General features: G+C 45.3%; 1 long non-coding RNA gene across 1 annotated transcript; it reads left to right on the top strand.

Moving 5' to 3' along the window:
* The first annotated feature begins 414 nt into the window (after positions 1 to 414).
* LOC116966014 lies at positions 415 to 19,796 on the top strand. Its single transcript, XR_004409876.1, has 3 exons — positions 415 to 426; positions 1,020 to 1,024; positions 19,756 to 19,796. It is a non-coding gene; the product is annotated as an uncharacterized LOC116966014 (long non-coding RNA).
* The last annotated feature ends 806 nt before the right edge of the window (positions 19,797 to 20,602 follow it).

Genomic DNA, 20,602 nt, shown 5'->3' with positions numbered 1-20,602 from the left:
AGCTCCTGCTTTATAATATTATAATGACCTGTTAATCGTTCCGTGTATTCTTGATTAATGATCGGAGGCTCCTGCTCTTCCCTGATGTAGTGCCAGTCGAAATCCTGCCTGTCCCTGGAAAAGCAGAAGGATCCTCCCATCTCATCGGGAACCTGGCAAGCCTGACACTACATCATTGTCACGTGTACCGAGGTACAGTGACAAGCTTTGCTACCTAGTCAGCAGAAAGTGGGGGGGGGATAGAACAATAACCATGGAGACCCGGAGGGGGGATGGGGGGGAGAAGAATACAAGGGAACCTGGCACTGGGGAGGTGGGGATTTGGAACTTTGTAAGTGCCTTTTAAGGGCGACTATTTCAATAGACAATAGACAATAGGTGCAGGAGTAGGCCATTTGGCCCTTCGAGCCAGCACCGCCATTCAATGTGATCATGGGTGATCATCCCCAATCAGTACCCCGTTCCTGCCTTCTCCCCATATCCCCTGACTCCGCTATTTTTAAGAGCCCTATCTAGCTCTCTCTTGAAAGCATCCAGAGAACCTGCCTCCACCGCCCTCTGAGGCAGAGAATTCCACAGACTTTCAAGAGAGAACTAGATAGGGCTCTTAAAGATAGAGGAGTCAGGGGATATGGGGAGAAGGCAGGAACGGGGGGTACTGATTGGGGATGATCGGCCATGATCACATTGAATGGCGGTGCTGGCTCGAAGGGCTGAATGGCCTACTCCTGCACCTATTGTCTATTTGCTACATTGGCAAGTATGCAAGCAAAGAATTTCACTGTGACTTGTCTCCTGTATTTAATTCAAGTATTCAATTCAATTAAACTAATCTGTTTCTAAAACAGTCCTCAAAGCGTCTGAAGAAGGGTCTCGACCCGAAACGTCACCCATTCCTTCTCTCCAGAGATGCTGCCTGGCCCGCTGAGTTACTCCAGCGTTTTGTGTCTATCTTCGGTTTAAACCAGCATCTGCAGTTCCTTCTCACACACTCAAAGCTTCTCAGTTGTGGGAACGAGCGTGGGTGGGCAAGGAATGTTGATCGTTGGGGTCCGAATCCCATCAATGAATCATAAAATAATAGTGAAGGAAAGGGGGTGGCAATAAATGTGATATAATATCACACGAGGCACTGGTGTATATTGGCTGTGCCACTAGATTCCACTGATGTTCAGGTGGTCCCAGGGATATTTAAAGTCTTTTGTGAATTCTCTGATTGCATTGTTTTGAGATAGCCTTTAAGCATGACCTTGATGGTCTCCCAGGATATCTATTAGTATGAGTCAAGGCAAGATGATTGAAAAATTCATAGGAGCCTGTCAAAAAAGCTGCTTCATCAGTCCGTGTGCCACTGATATGTAACCATATTAGAATACTAAGCATTCAAAGCGAGGGGAAAAACATGGTTATGCAGGAACTTTCATGACTCCAATATGTCCTAAGCGGTTTACAGCCAATTATATATTTAAGGTGTATTCACTGATGGGATGTAAGGAATCTTACGGCAAGTTTTGACATCTATAGACAGTAATGTTGATGGGTGTCAACCCGAAATGTCACCCATTCCTTCTCTCCAGAAATGCTGCCTGTCCTGCTGAGTTACTCCAGCATTTTGTGTCTATCTTCAGTGTAAACCAGCACCTGCAGTTCCTTCCTGCACAATGTTGAAAATCTGTTTTGTTACGTTTCATTTAGAGATACTGCGCGGAAACAGGCCCTTCGGCCCATTTGGTCCAGCGATCCCCACATACTAACACTATCCTACACACACACACGAGGGACAATTTACAATTATACCGCGCCAATTAGACTACAGACCTGTACGTCTTTGGAGTGTGGGGGGAAACTGGAGCCCCTGGAGAAAACCCACGCAGGTCATGGGGAGAACGTGCAAACTCCGTAAAGACAGCACCCATAGACAACACCCATAGCAGTAACTCTACCGCTGCACCACCGTACCACACCAACAGGTCTCTGGCATGGTGAGAAAATAAATAGGTGATGTTACAGGTTGCCACCCTTCTTTCTTAATCATCAGTTTCAGTTCCAGTTTAGTTTATTGTCACGTGTATCGAGGTACAGTGAAAAGCTTTTGTTGCGTGCTAACCAGTCAGCGGAAAGACAATACATGGCTACAATCGAGCTATTTACAGTGTACAGATACATGATAAAGGAAAAAATGTTCAGAGCAAGGTAATTGTAGCAAAATCTGATCAAAGATAGTCCGAGCGTCACCAATGAGGTAGATAATGGTTCAGCATTGCTCTCTGGTTGTGGTAGGACGATTCTGTTGCCTGATAACAGCTGGGAAGAAACTGTCCCTGAATCTGGAGGTGTGCGTTTTCACACTTCTGTATATTTTGCCCGATGGTAGAGAGGAGAAGAGGGAGTGACCGGGGTGCGACTGGTCCTTGATGATGCTGCTGGCCTTGCCGAGACAGCGTGAGGTGTAGGTGGAGTCAACGGAAGGGAGGTTGGTTTGTGTGATGGTCTCTAAACTACTTTGGCAATTAATATCAATACGATGCCTTGACTGAACATATGAACCACAAATTATTCTGCGGGTATAACACTCCTGGCCGAATGATTAATTAACCGCCTTAAAGTAAAGTCATTAAAATTCTGAAACTTCACCATAATGGAGATTAATAAAGGAATCTTGCAAAATGCAAATATTTTCATTATCTGCTAGGAGCCAAATTGTGTCATTATATGTGCAACTGTTCTCTTGTCCACATGCTATTAGTGGCTCCCTGCACTGGGAATATGAGGAGATTTTTAATAGTTTCATGATCCTTATCTTCTAACCAAAGCAGCATGTGTTGAGTGAAGAGTGAATGAGTGAGTGAATGAATGAATGAATGAGTGAATGAGTGAATGAATGAGTGAGTGAATGAGTGAATGAGTGAATGAATGAGTGAGTGAATGAGTGAATGAATGAGTGAGTGAATGAGTGAATGAGTGAATGAATGAGTGAATGAGTGAATGAATGAGTGAGTGAATGAGTGAATGAATGAGTGAGTGAATGAGTGAATGAGTGAATGAGTGAATGAGTGAATGAATGAGTGAATGAGTGAATGAGTGAATGAATGAGTGAGTGAATGAGTGAATGAGTGAATGAGTGAATGAATGAGTGAATGAGTGAGTGAATGAATGAGTGAATGAGTGAATGAATGAGTGAATGAGTGAATGAATGAATGAATGAGTGAATGCGTGAATGAGTGAATGAATGAGTGAATGAGTGAATGAGTGAATGAATGAGTGAGTGAGTGAATGAGTGAATGAGTGAATGAGTGAATGAATGAGTGAATGAGTGAGTGAATGAATGTGTGAATGAGTGAATGAATGAGTGAATGAGTGAATGAATGAATGAGTGAGTGAATGAGTGAATGAGTGAATGAGTGAATGAATGAGTGAATGAATGAGTGAATGAATGAGTGAATGAGTGAATGAATGAGTGAATGAGTGAATGAGTGAATGAATGAGTGAATGAGTGAATGAGTGAATGAATGAGTGAATGAGTGAATGAGTGAATGAATGAATGAGTGAATGAATGAATGAATGAGTGAATGAATGAGTGAATGAGTGAATGAATGAATGAATGAGTGAATGAAAGTGAATGAGTGAATGAGTGAATGAGTGAATGAGTGAATGAATGAGTGAATGAGTGAATGAGTGAATGAGTGAATGAGTGAATGAATGAATGAATGAGTGAATGAATGAGTGAATGAGTGAATGAGTGAATGAGTGAGTGAATGAGTGAATGAGTGAATGAGTGAATGAATGAGTGAATGAGTGAATGAATGAATGAATGAGTGAATGAATAAGTGAATGAGTGAATGAGTGAATGAGTGAATGAATGAATGAATGAGTGAATGAATGAGTGAATGAGTGAATGAATGAGTGAATGAATGAGTGAATGAGTGAATGAGTGAATGAATGAATGAATGAGTGAATGAGTGAATGAGTGAATGAGTGAATGAGTGAGTGAATGAGTGAATGAGTGAATGAATGAATGAATGAGTGAATGAATGAGTGAATGAGTGAATGAATGAGTGAATGAATGAGTGAATGAGTGAGTGAATGAATGAATGAATGAATGAGTGAATGAGTGAATGAATGAGTGAATGAATGAATGAATGAATGAATGAATGAATGAACACTATTATCACATGTGACAAGTCTTTGTTTTGCCGACCCAAGGTATGCAAAGAGTCACCACATAAAGAACACCAACAAAATTACAAAGTATCCTACGCTAGGCCCTCCTTTGATCTTCTTCACATCTCCCTCCCCCCCCCCACCCCCCTTCACAGCTTCCCCCCCATGCCGGGTCTTCCTTTGATAGTCCTAGATGATACTGCGAGGAAACAGGCCCTTCGACCCAACTTGCCCACAACGGCCAACATGCTCCAGCTACACCAGTCCCACCTGCCTGCTCTTGGTCCATATCCCTCCAAACCTGCCCTTTCCATGCACCTGTCTAACTGTTTCTTGAACGTTGGAATATTCCCAGCCTCAACTACCTCCTCTGGCAGTTCGTTCCATACACCCACCACCCTTTGTGTGAAAAAGTTACCCCTCAGATTCCTATTAAATCTTTTCCCCTTCGCCTTAAACCTATGTCCTCTGCTCCTCGATGTCCCTACTCTGGGCAAGAGACTGTGCATCTACCCGATCTATTCCTCTTTGTTCTTCGTTCAGAAAGTCTTGGCATGCTTTACCAATATGTACAAACATGCAGTTTGATATTTATTTTACTCTGTTCTCTCTTATCGTTTATCTGAGTCATTATTTCTGGAAGCATACAGTATCTTCAGATCTTATTGCTTTACTCTGTGTGTGAGTTTGCTGGATGCATATTTGGTTTTGTCAATTCCTCCACTGTTAAAGGGAATGCACCTTAGCAGTACAAGTCCACCATTGACTTTCCGACAACTGGTTGCCCGGCACCTTTAATCCGGACAAAATTACGGGAGCGCATTTTAAATTCCTCCCTGGAAGTCCCCCCGAAAATGTGGGGCCTAGGCCGGGTGAATCGGCCGATCCCGACCTCATCGGGACTTCCGCGGCCAATTGGCGGGTCGAATTTGCTGCCTGCGGCCAGCTCTCTGGAACTCAGGCCCAGTCAGATCCGTTCCCACAGCCGCCTTCCAAGGCCGACTTTGCGGGAGGGTATCCCGGCCTCTCGGAGGCCGTGACCTGGTTGGTCTGGCAAAACAGATATTCCAGAAAGGCTCTGGAACCAAGGGTGCCGGAAAATCGGTGGTGGACCTGTATCCCCTTGGATGTATGCCTCACAGCACCAGAGACCCAGAGACCCAAGAAGCAGAAACATTCTGTAATGCCTGTGTGTTATACAGGCTAATAGAAACTATAGTGCTGATCGCACCTCCAGTCTTGCTAGTACTGCTCACCCCTCAACCCGTCGATCCCCTCACCTTCATCCACCTGGTACACACACACACACACACACACGTTGTGGGTGGCACGGTGGCACAACTGGTAGAGCTGCTGCCTCACAGCGCCAGAGACCCCGGTTCGATCCTGAGCTCGGGTGCTTTTCTGTACAGAGTTTCCACATTCTCTGTGACCGCGTGGGTTGTCTCCGGGTGCTCCGGTTTCCTCCCACTCCCCAAAGACTGCAAATCGTAGGTTGATTGGCGTTGGTAAATTGTTGTGATTTGGCCCGCGTGTGTGTGGGATAGTGCTAGTGTGCGGGTGATCGCTGGTCAGTGTGGGCTCGGTGGGCCGAAGGGCCTGTTTCCGCGCTGTATCTTTGAACTCAACTAAACTAAACACAGGAGGCTAAAAGCCCTGTCTCACGGCACGAGTTAATTCCAAGAGCTCTCCCGAGTTTAAAAAAAATCAAACTCGTGGTCAGCGCGGGGAATGAACGTAGCGGGTACGTCGGAGCTCGGGGAAGTCTCTTAGCGCTAACGGCAGGTACTCGGGAAGACTCGCTAACGGCAGGTAAGCACGGGAAGACTCGTGAAGATTTCTCAACATGATGAAAACTGCCCACGAGAGCCCCGAGTACCGACGAGTGGCCATTACCGTAAATCTCCGAGTTCGAATCTGGGCAAACTCGGGAGAGCTCTTGGAATGAACTCGTACAGTGGGGCAGGGGTTTAAGGGTGGTCTTATAGAGGTGTATAAAATCATGAGGGGAATAAATAGGGTGGATGAATAGAATCTTTTACCCAGCGTGGGGGAATTGAGAACTAGAGGGTTTGAGTTTAACGCCAGATGGGAAGGATTTAATAAAAAACCTGAGGAGCAACATTTCCACTCAGAAGTTGGTGGGTTTATGAAACGAGCTGCCAGTGGAGGTATTTGAGACAGATACTATGACAGCATTTAAAAGCACCATGGATAGGTATAGGGGGTAGAAAATGGATTGGAAAGGATTTAGAGGGATGTGGGCCAAATGAGGGCAAATGGGACGAGCTTAGATGGGGTATAATGGTTGGCATGGCCAAGTTGGCCTGCAGGCCTGTTTCTGTGCAGTATGAATCTATGACTTTATAACAGCCCCAGAGGAAAATATATTTTAGTGCATTGAGTTATTTGGTCTGGATCGCACCGAGTATAAATCGTGTGAAAGACTAATTCGTATAAAACAAAAGGAAATATAGAACTTGGGGAAAAAAGAAAATTGCAGGGCTAGGAGAAAAGAACAAGGAAGTGGATCAATTTGACAGCTTTTAAAACCAGCTCAGCCTTAATGGGTCACATGGATTCGTCCTGCGCTATCTAAGTCTTTGATATATCAGGTACTTACTCCTACAACCATTAGGTTATTGAACCAACTCGTAACTCTACCTCGACTACAGAATAGGAAAGGCCACCAAAGATAGACACAATATGGTGGAGTAACTCAGCGGGAGAGACAGCGTCTTTGGAGAGAAGGACATTTCGGGTCGAGACCCTTCTTCAGACAGATAAAGCCCGAAGCGGGGTCTCGACCCAAAACGTCACCCACTCCTTCTCTCCAGAGATACTGCCTGTCCCGTTGGGTTACTCCAGCATTTTGTGTCTATTTGCAGTTCCTCCCTGCAATAAACTAAATTCTGCAAGTGTATGAGCAATTTTAGGAGGAGCTTTATCTTTGCTAAGTACACTTGGAGACTCACACTCAGACTCACAGTTTGCAGTGTTCAGAGGGAATAAATTATCCTGCAACGTTTTGCCACTATTCCAGCTAGGACTATGATCTGCTGGCATTAATATGTTGAACGTGTCACCAGGAGCAGATTTCTTGTCAAATAGTCATGATAGCTGTTATGAATTCAATGAAGGTCAAGTTTACTGTGTGGCAGCAATTATAATGAGATGTGGACTCGGCCCAGATCAATATGCTAACAACCTTCCAGTTTCCATTTGCATCTGTCAGTCTTGTACTGGTCCTTGTTTGATCAAATCGCCGGGGTACATCTACCGGCAGAAGATATAACCTTTCGTTGATTAAATTATATTTTACTTCATTCCTCCATTGCTGGGTGCTGCCACTCAGTTTACACCAGGCACAGTACAAGTAGGAATTAAGCTGCCTTCATTGCATCTTCCTCTGATCACTATCCAGGCAGAATTGCTCAGAGCCAAGAGTGTTTTACTGTCATATGTCCCAGGTAGAACAATGATATTCTTACTTGCGGCAGCACAACAGAATATGTAAACATAGCACACTGTAAACAATATGATAAACGGGAGAGAAAATGTTCAGTGTGTATACATACATATATATATATATACAGTGGCTTGCAAAAGTTTTCATACCCCTTGAACTTTTCCACATTTTGTCACGTTACAACCACAAACGTAAATGTATTTGATTGGGATTTTATGTGATAGACCAACACAAAGTGGTGCATAATTGTGAAGTGGAAGGAAAATGATACATGGTTTTCAATTTTTTTACAAATAAAAAACTGAAAAGTGTGGCGTGCAAATGTATTCAGCCCCCCTTAGTCAATACTTTGTAGAACCACCTTTCGCTGCAATTACAGCTGCAAGCCTTTTGGGGTATGTCTCTACCAGCTTTGCACATCTAGAGACTGAAATTTTTGCCCAATCTTCTTTGCAAAATAGCTCAAGCTCAGAAAGATTGGATGGAGAGCGTCTGTGAACAGCAATTTTCAAGTCTTGCCAGAGATTCTCAATTGGATTTAGGTCTGGACTTTGACTGGGCCATTCTAACACATGAATATGCTTTGATCTAAACCATTCCATTGTAGCTCTGGCTGTATGTTTAGGGTCGTTGTCCTGCTGGAAGGTGAACCTCCGCCCCAGTCTCAAGTCTTTTGCAGACTCTAACAGGTTTTCTTCCAAGATTGCCCTGTATTTGGCTCCATCCATCTTCCCATCAACTCTGACCAGCTTCCCTGTCCCTGCTGAAGAAAAGCATCCCCACAGCATGATGCTGCCACCACCATGTTTCACAGTGCGGATGGTGTGTTCAGGGTGATGTGCAGTGTTAGTTTTCCGCCACACATAGCGTTTTGCATTTAGGTCAAAAAATTCAATTTTGGTCTCATCTGACCAGAGCACCTTCCTCCACATGTTTGCTGTCCCCCCCACATGGCTTGTGGCAAACTGCAAACGGGACTTCTTATGGCTTCTTTTCAACAATGGCTTTCTTCTTGCCACTCTTCCATAAAGGCCCGATTTGTGGAGTGCACGACTAATAGTTGTCCTGTGGACAGATTCTCCCACCTGAGCTGTGGATCTCTGCAGCTCCTCCAGAGTTACCATGGGCCTCTTGGCTGCTTCTCTGATCAATGCTCTCCTTGCCCGGCCTGTCAGTTTAGGTGGACGGCCATGTCTTGGTAGGTTTGCAGTTGTGCCATACTCTTTCCATTTTCGGATGATGGATTGAACAGTGCTCCGTGAGATGTTCAAAGCTTGGGATATTTTTTTATAACCTAACCCTGCTTTAAACTTCTCCACAACTTTATCCCTGACCTGTCTGGTGTGTTCCTTGGGCTTCATGATGCTGTTTGTTCACTAATGTTCTCTAACAAACCTCTGAGGTCTTCACAGAACAGCTGTATTTATACTGAGATTAGATTACACACAAATGGACTCTATTTACTAATTAGGTGACTTCTGAAGGCAATTGCTTGCACTGGATTTTATTTAGGGGTATCAGAGTAAAGGGGGCTGAATACTTTTGCACGCCACACTTTTCAGTTTTTTATTTGTAAAAAAATTTGAAAACCATGTATCATTTTCCTTCCACTTCACAATTATGCGCCACTTTGTGTTGGTCTATCACATAAAATCCCAATAAAATACATTTACGTTTGTGGTTGTAACGTGACAAAATGTGGAAAAGTTCAAGGGGTATGAATACTTTTGCAAGCCACTGTATATGTGTGCGTGTGTGTGTGTGTGTAATAAAAAATGTTGAGATTCTCTCTCCTGTCAATCATGCCATGAAGGCCACACCCCTTCTGGTGGGAGGGGGGAGGGACTATAAAACCCAGAAGTGTGGGCGTGGCTCAGTCTCTGCAAGATGGAGGAGGGAGAGGTCATGACTCGCTGTCTTTAGTGGCCTTGCACCCTGCTTGAAATGGTAAGAAACTGCACTTGAATTTGGTGGCCTTGCACCCTGCTTGAAGTAGAATTTCAAGGAATAGCCATGAGTCAACTGCCAGCCCACCAGCCGTGAGTGAGTGAGCTGCCAGCACAACAGGCTTGAGTGACTGAGCCGCCAGCCCAAGAATCCATTCGGCCCACAATGTCCATACTAGCCCTCTGGAAACCAGTCCCTTCAGGCAACAACACCCATACTAGCGCTCAAGAAAGCCCCCACCCACTGGTCACCAATATTGGAATTGGTGGAGAGGTGGAATATTGCATTGGGGGACCAGCCCTCCCTCTCATATATATATACGTGTGTGTGTGTGTGTGTGTGTGTGTACATATATATGTGTATGTGTGTGTGTACATATATATATATATACGTGTGTGTGTGTATGTACATATATATGTGTATGTGGGCTTATATATATATATATATGTGTGTAAATATAAATATATACATATACATACACACATGCGCACATAAGTACACATAGAAACAAACAAACAATATTAGTGCAATAATAACAATAATAGTCTAAGTAGTTTAGAGCTTATTTGGAGGTTGCCATGTTTAATATCCTGATGTTTAGTGTGTTATTGGGCAAAGTAGAGATATTATGCAAACAGGTCCGACAGTAATTCTGTAAACAGAGATGGCAGGATTAAGGTGAAGAATGACAAGCTTGTTGTAATAGCTCCTTGTCTTCAGCAAGATCAGAACTCATAACATGGAGATGTTTTAACCCTCGGCTGATGTACTCCACAGTTGGCTGAGATTAAGTTGCTGCTGGTGTTGGAGGGATGGTGTCATGTCTCACATCCTGGCAACAGAGTGGCACGGTGGCGCAGCGGTAGAGTTGCTGCCTCACAGTGCCACAGACCCAGGTTCGATCCTGACTACGGGTGCTGTCTGTACGGAGTTTGTACGTGAGCCGCGTGGGTTTTCTCCGTGATCACAGGTTTGTCGATAAACCTGCTTTGTGAAGTTGTAAATTGTCCCTAGTGTGTGTATGGGATAGAACCGCTGTGCGGGGATCGCTGGTCAGCGCGGACTCGGTGGGCCGAAGGGCCTGTTTCCGTGCTGCATCTCTAAAACAAATAATAATAAAACAAAAAATAGCACTGCTCATACAAGTCTAAGTCTCAAGAAGGGTCTCAGCCCGAAACATCACCCATTCCTTCTCTCCAGATGAAATGTGTAGGAAGGAACTGCAGATGCTGGTTTAAACCGAGAATAGGCACAAAAACCTGGAGTAACTCAGCGGGTCAGGCAGCATCTCTGGAGAGAAGGAATGGGTGACATTTTGGGTTGAGACCCTTCTTCAGGCCTACTTCATTCCTTCTCTCCAGAGATGCTGCCTGTCCCACTGAGTTACTCCAGTATTTTAGACAATAGACAATAGGTGCAGGAGTAGGCCATTCGGCCCTTCGAGCCAGCACCGCCATTCAATGTGATCATGGCTGATCATCCCCAATCAGTGCCCCGTTCCTGCCTTCTCCCCATATCCCCTGACTCCGCTATTTTTAAGAGCCCTATCTAGCTCTCTCTTGAAAGCATCCAGAGAACCTGCCTCCACCGCCCTCTGAGGCAGAGAATTCCACACTCACAACTCTCTGTGAGAAAAAGTGTTTCCTCGTCTCCGTTCTAAATGGCTTACTCCTTATTCATCAACTGTGGCTCCTGGTTCTGGACTCCCCCAACATCGGGAACATGTTTCCTGCCTCTAGTGTGTCCAAACCCTTAACAATCTTATTTGTGTCTATCTTCGGTTGAAACCAGCGTCTGTGGTTCCTGCTGACACATTTCGACTGCTGACATGGTTGTCCGGAATGGTGGGATGTGAAACAGATTGGAAAATGTTACCAGATCTCACTCCGGGGAGAGTGCCTTTCCAGTCAGGAATGCAGGAATAAATGGCATAACGCGGTGGAACGCCAAGGTTTTCCTCGCCTCATTTTGCCTCAGGGAGGTCTGGTTCAAGAAATGAGTTGATACGTTTTCCAAGATGTATGGAAACGGTGGCTGAGGGCCACAAACAGCATGGGAGAAGGTCATCGCCTTTTCAGTGATACTGGCCTGCTTTAGTTTTGAGATACAGCGCGGAAACAGGCCCTTCGGCCCAATGGACCCGTGCCGACCAGCACATTAACACTATCCTACACACACTAGGGACAATTTTTTGCATTTACCAAGCCAATTTACCTACATGCCTGTACGTCTTTGGAGTGTGGGAGGAAACTGGAGATCTCGGAGAAAACCCACACAGGAAGCGGTAGAGTTGCTGCCTTATGCCCCTGTCCTACTGAGGAAACCTGAACGGAAACCTCTGGAGACTCTGCGCCCCACCCAAGGTTTCCGTGCGGTTCCCGGAGGTTGCAGGTGGTTGCCGGAGGTTGCAGGTAGTGGAAGCAGGTAGGGAGACTGACAAAAACCTCCGGGAACCGCACGGAAACCTTGGGTGGGGCACAAAGTCTCCAGAGGTTTCCGTTCAGGTTCCCTAAGTGGGACAGGGGCCTTACGGCGATAGAGACCCGGGTTCAATCCTCACTCCGGGTTTTCTCCGAGATCTTCGGGTTTCCTCCCACACTCCAGAGACGTGCAGGTTCGTAGGTTAATTGGCTTGGTAAAATAATTGTAAATTGTCCCCAGTGTGTGGGTGTGTGTAGGATAGCGTTAGTGTGCCGGGATCGCTGATTGGTGCGGACTCGGTGGGCCGAAGGGCCTGTTTCCGTGCCGAATCTCTAAACTATTTTTTAAAAACTACAATTCTGCCTCTTGAACCTCAGTCATCAATTGAGCATTTAATCAAGGGGGACACTAATGAGACAGAACATTTGTGTGTGAATGAAAAACTTCAACTGTCTTGGATTTGGAATAAAAGACTTAATGGCCGTCCTCTCTGAGAGAACTCTGGTTCATGGTGTTTACCGTGCAATCTATTGAGCGGAGGCAGAACACAGGATCCAAGAAACAATGGCAGGATTAATATACAACTGTCAATGACGCCCAAGTCTTCCCTTTTGATCAGTGGCCACTTGTGTGGAATCATAAATCTCACACAATCACTCTCCCAAAGTGGCATCGTTCCTGCAACTCAATAATTCATCATAGCGTGGCACAGACTTTGATCTTCACAGAACCTCAGCATGTTGGGGAAAGCGAGGGCATGGCTAAAAGATGATAAAGTGTATAGCCTGGCAAGTAATGGAAATTATGTGGAGAAGGCAGGAACGGGGTACTGATTGGGGATGATCAGCCATGATCACATTGAATGGCGGTGCTGGCTCGAAGGGCCGAATGGCCTTCTCCTGCACCTATTGTCTATTGTCTATTATATAGAGCTGCAATCTGTGATGTATGAAAGTATGCATAGTATGTTACTTACTCAATAATGTTTTGATAATTAGTACAGGTGTCAGGCGTTATGGGGAGAAGGCAGGAGAATGGGGTTGAGAGAGAATGATAGATCAGCCGTTAGCCTATACAAAAGCCTCTTCAATGCCGCTATCGTATCTGCCTCCACCACCACTCCTGGCAGCGCACCCTGTTCAAGGCACACACCACACTTCCTCCACACATAGCCCCTTTATACTTTGGCTTTACTCTCACCTTAAAGCTATGTCCTCTAGTCTTGGACATTTCCACCCTGGAAACAGGCACTGACTACCCTGTAAGTCCATAAGTGATCGGAGCAGAATTAGGCCATTCGGCCCATCATGTCTACTCCGCCATTCTATCACGGCTGAACTATCCTTCCCTCTCCACCGCATTCTCCTGCCTTCTCCCCATTGTCCCCGACACCCTTGCTATCTAAGATGGATGCAAAAAGCTGGAGTAACTCAGCAGGACCAGCAGCATCTCTGGAGAGAAAGAATGGGTGCCGTCTCCAGTTGACTCAAAACGTCACCCATTCCTTCTCTCCAGAGATGCTGCCTGTCCTGCTGAGTTACTCCAGCTTTTTGTGTCTATCTTCGGTTTAAACCAGCATCTGTACTTCCTTCCCACACCCTTACTATCTATGTTTCTCATAATTTTCTAGCATTTCACATACTATTTTCCTAGGTGAAATATTACAAGGAAGATTAAGGCACGTTTAAATTGGAAGACAACCTTGTAAATTGATGCTTGGTTTCAATCCCCCTTTGAGAGAGACTGCAAATATCAGCAGTATGGCCGTGAGAATCAAGTTGCTCCTGTACATGGACTTAGTGTAATTGAAGTAGTCTCCGCTGTTTGCAGTTGTGGTACAACTTGCTTCTGAGTCAGAAGGTTGTAGATTTCCTGGGAGTTCCGTGCAAATGTCAGATATGAGGGAGCAGTGTGCTGTTAGGGTCCCCATAGTCCTTGGTTGAACTTAAGACTCTGTTGATCACAAGACACAAGCTTCGTGAGGATGCCAGACACAAAATGCTGGAGGAACTCAGCGGGACAGGCAGCATCTCTCGATAGGTGGATCCTTCTATCCAGAGTGACCCGCTGAGTTACTCCAGCATTTTGTGTCTATCTTCGGTGTAAAGCAGCACCTGCAGTTCCTCCCTACACATTATATCCCAGAGAGACTGTCGGTCTTCTGGATAACAGCTGGGAAATATTCCCAGTTAATGTAGCAACTGGATCCTGGATTTCCTTTCTGAAAGACCCCAGTCTGTGCGGGTGGGGAAGAACACCTCCTCGGTCATCACACTGAGCACCGGATCCCCTCAGGGCTGTGTCCTGAGTCCGCTGCTCTTCACATTGATGACACATGACTGTGTCGCCAGGTCCACTACTAACCATATCATCAAATACGCGGATGACACAACAGTAGTGGGCCTCATCCACAATAACGACGACCAGGCATATAGAGAGGAGGTGGAACAGCTGGTGAGCTGGTGCAGCAGGAACAACCTTCTCCTAAATGTGAACAAAACCAAGGAGATTGTCGTCGATTTCAGAAGGAAAATTCAGCCCAGTCACACTCCACTTTGCATCAACAACTCAGCAGTGGAGCAGGTGAAAAGGATCAAGTTCCTGGGGGTGCATATAACGGACACCTTAAACTGGTCCACAAACATTACATCTCTGGCAAAACGGGCACAGCAGCGGTTGTACTTCCTCCGCAGGTTGAGAAGTTTACACCTCCACCCTCCCATCCTCGCCACCTTCTACAGAAGCACAATTGAGTCGGTCATGACCAGCTGCATCTCTACGTGGTGCGGCAGCTGTACAGCTGCGGACTGGAAGTGCCTTCAGAGAGTGGTGAGGACAGCGGAAAAAATCATTGGGTCTTCTCTTCCTTCAATCATGGGCATGGGGTACAAGCGCTGTCTGATTAGAGCTAAGGGCATTACCAGAGCCCCCACACACCCACAATTCGGACTGTTTATACTGCTTAACTCTGGGAGGAGGTACCGCAGCATGAAGAGCGGGACAACCAGGTTCTGCAACAGCTTCATCCCCCAGGCCATAAGATTACTGAACAATCAACAAAACCGAGGCTAGAACTTTTTAAATATCGACACTTTTTAAAAAACTTTTTATATATATTTATTTTACAGAACCATGCACATGAGGCATTTTTATGGACGCACCTAGCACTTTTACTTTTACTATTTACCTGATTTGGAGAGTCAAATGCAACGAAATTTCGTTCAAGGTGCACTGTGTCTAGGTGTATATCTGAATGACAATAAAGTTTTCATTCATTCATTCAAGTGGTAGCTTGCCCCAAGTGAGAATGGGATTGAGAGTTTAGTTTAGTTTAGAGATACAGCATGGAAACAGGCCCTTCGGCCCACCGAACATTGATCAACCCGTTCACACTAGTTCTATGTTATCCCACTTCCTCACCCACTCCCGACATATTAGGATACTTTTCTTTACGGAGGCCTATTAACCTACAAAAAAAATCCGCACCTCTTTGGGACTTGGGAGGAAACCGGAGCACCCGGAGGAAACACACACGGTCGCAGGGAGAGCGTGCAAACTCCACACAGACAGCACCAGAGGTCAGGACCGAACTGGGGTCTCTGGTGTTGCGAGGCAGCAACTCTACCGCTGCGCTACCTTGCCACAATAATAATGAAAGCACAGTTGACCATTGGTTTGTGTTCGCAGGTGCAACTTCCCCTTCCTTGGGGCAGTTAAGGATGGACAGTCAAGGGCCTATCCCACTTGGGTGACATTTGCACGTCACGCAGGTGTCGCGCGAGGATTTTGAGAATCCCAAAATCCTGGGGCGCCGCACGCCGCCGCTCGTCACTGCCTACGCCACCACGCCTCACCACACGTAAATAATGTCACGTAAATGACGCGCAAATAATGCCCGAGTAAGGCAGGCCCTTAAATATTGCCCTTGCCATAGAAATCAGCATTCAATGCATGAGAGATTGAAACAAACGGAATAAAGGAAAACCAAGTTAAATTTAAACGGAGCTAATTATAATCCAATTAAGTCACTAACGCACCAATACATCCAACAAGTCAACGGTTCTTTAGATTTTGTGTAGGAAGGAACTGCAGATGCTGGTTTATACTGAAGGTAATGATAATAACAATAAATTTTATTTTTGGGCGCCTTTCAGACATCTCAAGGACACCTTACATAGATTAACAGGAATATAAACATATAATCAGAATTAAATAAATAATAAAGACATCACAGAGACACAAACTAAAAACAGAATTCAGTCCAAAAACAGAAAATCAAAAACACAATGTGAAGAGAGAGCAGCGGCAGCTAAAGCGCGCCAGCGTCCACTCTCCCTTCACGGCAGCCATCTTGGACACAGACTAACAGGATTACATTACAGACAAAAAAATCATCCCCCCACAATGGACACCACTGTGGGGGAAGGCACACTGTCCAGTCCCCAACCCCAAGTTCACCCCAAAGTCAGGCCTATTGAGGCCACCGCAATTGCCTCTACGGAGGCCCGATGTTCCTGGCCGTTCTCACCGGGTGGTGTTGACCCGGCGTCGGGAGAGTCCACTCAGCGGCTGGGCCACCTGGAACGGCCGCTTTCTAGTCAGAGACCGCGGCTTCCGAAGCCGACAAGGCCGCGCCGGTTTGGAGCTCCCAGGCTCCCGATGATGAAGTCGGCGGCGCCCGCTCCGCTCCTTAGACCCGCAGCCCGGAGGTGTTGAACACGGCGGTCTCAGCTCACCGGAGCTCCAGCGCGTCGATCCTGCGCGGCGACCCAGGCAAGGCATCGCCCGCTCCGCTCCACGATAGCGCTCCAGCACTGTGCCGCCACCGAGGCCGAGGTGCTGGGCGGTCCCCGCCAGGAAACGGCGCTCCAAGCCCACTGGTAGGCCACGAGGACGAGTCGGCGGGCAGCCCGGAGAAAAAGCTGCCTCACCGACCAGGTAGGGGCCTAGTAGTAGAGTTGACATCTACCCCCACATGAAAAAGTCCATTTCCCCTACGAACGAAAAACAGGACTCACTAAAAACTATTAAAAAAAGCGAATTAAAACGGACGGCTGCTGGCTAGCAACCGTTCCTCAAAATGGCTCCTCCTCCTCCTCGATAATAGAAGGTAGACACAAAGTGCTGGAGTAACTCAGAGGGCCCGGCAGCATCACTGGAGGGAAGGAATTTTTTTTGTATGACTGTAAGGGAAAAAGAATTTTGTTGTCTCTTCATTGAAGACAATGACAATAATTTAAATCAAATCAAAATCAAAATCAAATCGAGTGGGTGACGTTTCGTGTCGAGACCCTTCTTCAGACTGAATTTTGTGTCTATCTTCGGTTTAAACCAACACCTGCATTTCCTTCCTACACATACCTTTTATTTGAAAAGAATAGGTGGCGTTTCGGGTTGGAACCCTTCTTCAGACTGAAAAAGGGAATAAGGTCACCTATTCCTTTTCCTCCAGAGATGGGGCTGTGTGATCCACTGTGTTACTCCAGCATTTTGTGTCTATGTTCCTTAGGTATTGTCTCTCTATCTCAGTCCCCCCTCCCACTACCCTCTTCACCCTTACCCCCCCTTCCCCCCTGAAGACTGTTCCCTGTCACCTCAGATCCAGTTCCCTAATTAGAAGTTCAAAAAGGAACTGCAGATGCTGGAATATCGAAGGTACACAAAATTGCTGGGGAAACTCAGCGGGTGCAGCAGCATCTATGGAGCGAAGGAAATAGGCGACGTTTCGGGCCGAAACCCTTCTTCAGACTATTCAGACTTCGCCTATTTCCTTCGCTCCATAGATGCTGCTGCACCCACTGAGTTTCCCCAGCAATTTTGTGTACCTTCCCTAATTAGATGCATCCCTTTATCAGCATACCAGCATTTGATACTCTGCATGAGGATGAATCACAATTTAATTATAAAATCATCTTAGTGTCAGATGAGTATTTGATGGAACCTGTCATTTTGGATTTGTCCCGATTTGGAAACAAAAATGAAAAATAGCCACGAGGCAATCATTCTGAAAGCTCAGATCAGCATAAAGACTTTGCGGAGAGCACCAGGAACAAATTGAGGTCTTGAGATATTCCAGTGTTGTCCTTCTTTTGTCTTAGTCAAAGGCCGATGAGGTTTTCTAATGCAATTACATGCATGGATCTCCTACTTCATGCACTCCTCATCTTGTCTCAGGATGAAGGAGATTTCTCTTCTGCTTTTGGATCTCAGATGTTGGGAGGAGCTGGGAAAGGTTTTGTTTCATTCAGTTCAATTTAGTTCATTTAATTTCGTTCAGTTACTACTTGTCTGTGGAATTCTCTGCCTCAGAGGGGCCGAATGGCCTACACCTGCACCTAGTGTCGATTGTCTATTTTCTATTGTCTAATTCAGTGATTCCCAACCTGGGGCCATGGCAAATTTCCGGGGGGGCCACAGAAAAATTTGGGGATTTAGGGGGCCACAGGTTCAATGGAGGGGGCCACTTTTTTCCGCTAATAATCTCAAGGGGGGCTACAGAAAAATTAAAGGGCCCAAGGGGGTCATGAACTAAAAAAGGTTGGGAGGCACTGGTCTAATTAACAGAACGTCCAACGTGCGGTGGAGGCCGGTTCTCTGGATACTTTCTTTTTTTTTTTTTAATGTTTTATTTTATTAGAAGCAAGTACAATCATATGGCACCAAAGTGCCTAATATATATTTTCATAATACATTTTATGTACAGCTTCTTATTTTTTTTTTTTTTTTTTTATAATAAAGAAAAATAAGAATAAGAAAAATAAATTAGATAGTAAAGGATAGAAAGACGTGAGAGATATAGTGTGTGAAGAAAAAGATAAAAGATGAATGAATGAAGAAAGTTGAAGAAAAGAAAATAGGAAAAAGAGAATGACATAATGAAAAGAAGTGGAGACAGGTTCTCTGGATGCTTTCAAGAGAGAGCTAGATAGGGCTCTTAAAGATAGCGGAGTCAGGGGATATGGGGAGAAGGCAGGAACGGGGTACTGATTGGGGATGATCAGCCATGATCACATTGAATGGCGGTGCTGGCTCGAAGGGCCAAATGGCCTACTCCTGCATCTATTGTCTATTGCCTAAACTAAATTAAACTACACTACACTAAACTAAACTAAACTAGTTTGCGTTGTAATGTCACCTTGATGTTTTTCACCAACAAGCTCATTTATTCTGGAAACGTTGTGTAACAAACAAGCTGGAGCATTTTCTTCCACTGAACATTCTTTTTCTCAATGCTAGAGGCACAATGCAAAAATTAATATGCTGGGCGAGAAGTTTTGTAATTTCTCAGTTCAAATTAAGTTCCGACCTCCGGCACATTCATTTCCTTTTTATTTCTTTTGTTGAACTATGGATTTTCAGGCCTTTTGTTCAAAGGTTTGGTAAACCATCCCAATGTTTGTTTAAACTAATGAATGCAGATCGCGTTTGCTCGCCCGGATGCGGGTTGGCGGGCGGAAGGCCAAAGAATTAGCATCTCAGGGGTAGGACAATGAGAAAGGCGAGAACAGGGAATATTAGCACCAGCAAGGGAGGAAAAACAACAGATTGGAGTGCTGACAAGGCACGATTAGTAATGATAGAAGTGGAGATTAATATTGGCAGTGTAAGTAGATTAATGTCATAAGTAATAGGAGCAGAATTAGGCCATTCGGCCCATCATGTCTACTCCACCATTCTATCGTTCTAGCAAAGCAAGAATTTCATTGTCCTATCAGGGACACATGACAATAAACTCACTTGAACTTGAACTATCATAGCTGATCTAACTCTTCTTCCCAACCACATTCTCCTGCCTCCCCCCCCCCCATAACTCTTGACACTTGTACTAATCAAGAATCTATCTATCTCTGCCTTAAAATATTTGTTGACTTGGCCTCCACAGAATTCCACAGATTCACCACCCTCTAACTAAAGGAATTCCTCCTCACCTCCTTCCTAGAGGAACGTCCTTTAAATTTGAGGCCATGACCTCTGGTCCTAGACTCTCTCCACATCCACTCTATCCAAGCCTTTCACTATTTGGTGAGTTTTAATGAGGTCGCCCCTCATCCTTCTAAACTCCAGCGAGCACAGGCCCAGTGCCGTCAAATGCAAATTCAAGATTGTATAGCAGGGTTTCTAGTGCTGACAAGGCAGGCAAATTAATAACGATAGAACTGGGAATTAATATTGGCAGGGGAAGCAGATTAATAATGAAAGTGAAGGGAACACTATACCAATTGGCCAGAAAATTAGCAATAAGAGTGAAATGAAAAGACCAGGGAGAGGACAAGCGTTAGAGAGAATATAGAACATAGAACAACACAGCTTAGAAACAGCCTTAAACAACCTTAGTTTAGTTTTACAGTTTAGTTTAGAGATACAGCCTGTAAACAGGTCTTTTGGTCTGCACTGAACAGCGATCCCCACATATTAACACTACCCTACACACGCTAGGGACAATTTACATCTATACCAAGCCAATTTACCTACAAAACCTGTACGTCTTTGGAGTGTGGGAGGAAACTGAAGATCTCGGAGAAAAGGTCATGGGAAGAACGTACAAGCTTGGTACAGCCAACACCCATAGTCAGGATCTAACCCACGTCCCTGGCGCTATAAGGC

The sequence above is a fragment of the Amblyraja radiata genome, chromosome 35 (genome assembly GCF_010909765.2).
Source record: "Amblyraja radiata isolate CabotCenter1 chromosome 35, sAmbRad1.1.pri, whole genome shotgun sequence".
NCBI lineage: Eukaryota > Metazoa > Chordata > Chondrichthyes > Rajiformes > Rajidae > Amblyraja > Amblyraja radiata.
Note: the sequence above shows the minus strand (reverse complement) of the source record. Positions and strands in the feature narration are given on the sequence as shown.